The sequence below is a fragment of the Aplysia californica genome, unplaced genomic scaffold (genome assembly GCF_000002075.1).
Source record: "Aplysia californica isolate F4 #8 unplaced genomic scaffold, AplCal3.0 scaffold00136, whole genome shotgun sequence".
Classification (NCBI taxonomy): Eukaryota; Metazoa; Mollusca; class Gastropoda; order Aplysiida; family Aplysiidae; genus Aplysia; species Aplysia californica.
Window position 1 is genome coordinate 431,852 of NW_004797406.1, and position 1,499 is coordinate 433,350.

Sequence of the window (1,499 nt, forward strand, 5' to 3'; positions counted from 1 at the left end):
TATATAATAATATGTATTACATTGTATATAAAAAAGAAAGTGTGCGAAGAAATCAAATACTGTACTTACAAACCAAGTCTCTTAGAGCTAGAGAATTCATTCCCTTTCTAGAAAACTCACAGAAAAGGTCATGATGAAAAACAACTTTCATTGAAGTGTTCTTTTTTCCCCAAAAATATCCATCATAATAAGTTGAGAACCCTAACTTCCAAATTCACAAAATCAGTTCTGCGTGTATGACCACCAGCCGCATTGATGATGGACTGACACCTCGACGTACGGAAAAGAAAAGCTGTTGGATAAACTGCAGGGGGATCTGTACCCAGATTCTCACATCAAGCGATAGCTCAATTTCATCTAACGTTCTAACGTTCGGGGCTGGTTTGGTTACAACGCATTGTAGTATCTATCTTCTCACCTCAGCCCACATATATTCTGTTGGGCTGGGGAGAATCTGGTGATACAGCTAGCCACTCTAGGACATTAAGGCCATTGTTTTGGACTTGTTCCGTCACAATCGGTCAATTTTCTCTCTAGTGTTGTCTTTTTGAAAGAAAATTGGTGTATGTCTAAAGAAAGGGTACCACATGTCGGTCGACCCACTGGCGGGGATGGATGTGACAAACACCAAACGCCTTTTTTTCAGGAAAACCTTTTACCCCTTCTTTGGTACCTCTCTGTCGCGGTGACCTGTGGAGAGTTCCCCAAACAGTCATAGGGGATATTTGGTAGACACTGGTCCTCCATTCTGAAGCAGAAGACGTACCCTGCCCAGAGTAGCTGAGACTTCATAATCCATAAGACTGGCCTCAATGCTGGTAATCTCTGCCTGTTTATGGACTGCAACACTGGTGACCAAATCACCCCAACTGATATTGAGGATGGTGCGGAGACAGCGCTTATGGAAGCGCTAGAGAAGACGCAGATGATAGCGATAGTTGGTCGCTCTGAAGGACAAACGGGCAAACCCAGATTTTGGGGGTTTCCAGAAATTTTGACCTACACCAAAAGTGGGCATTGCCGTACCCATAGACAAAGTTTGGCTTTATTGGCGTGTAAATTTGGTTAGTTATAGAGAATAGTCTCCTTGTCTTAAAAGGAAAAACAAAACAAACAATTGTCCAATAACTTTACCTTCCATTTTCTCAAAAAACAGCATTTTTCGGGATAGTGTCACGTAAATTGTTGGCCGATATGTATGAATACTGGGATCGTCAGTAAATGAAAATGTCAAACATAATGTCCTCAAATGTACAGGTCACATGGCGCTTGGTAAGAGTAAGACCACGAGTTTTAGTAGAAGTCATGAAGCATTAGGATTGCCAGAACCTGAAGCAGTGTGGAAATGTATTACAAGCTTCATCAAGACGGTACAGTCTTATTCTTAGTGGGGAATTAAACAGTATAAGCCAAGCTGTACCGTGGTGCCTTGACGGAAATGGTAACATTCAATATAAGGCAGTACATTTATTTGCACAGGCGGCAATTTGCATTTGAGA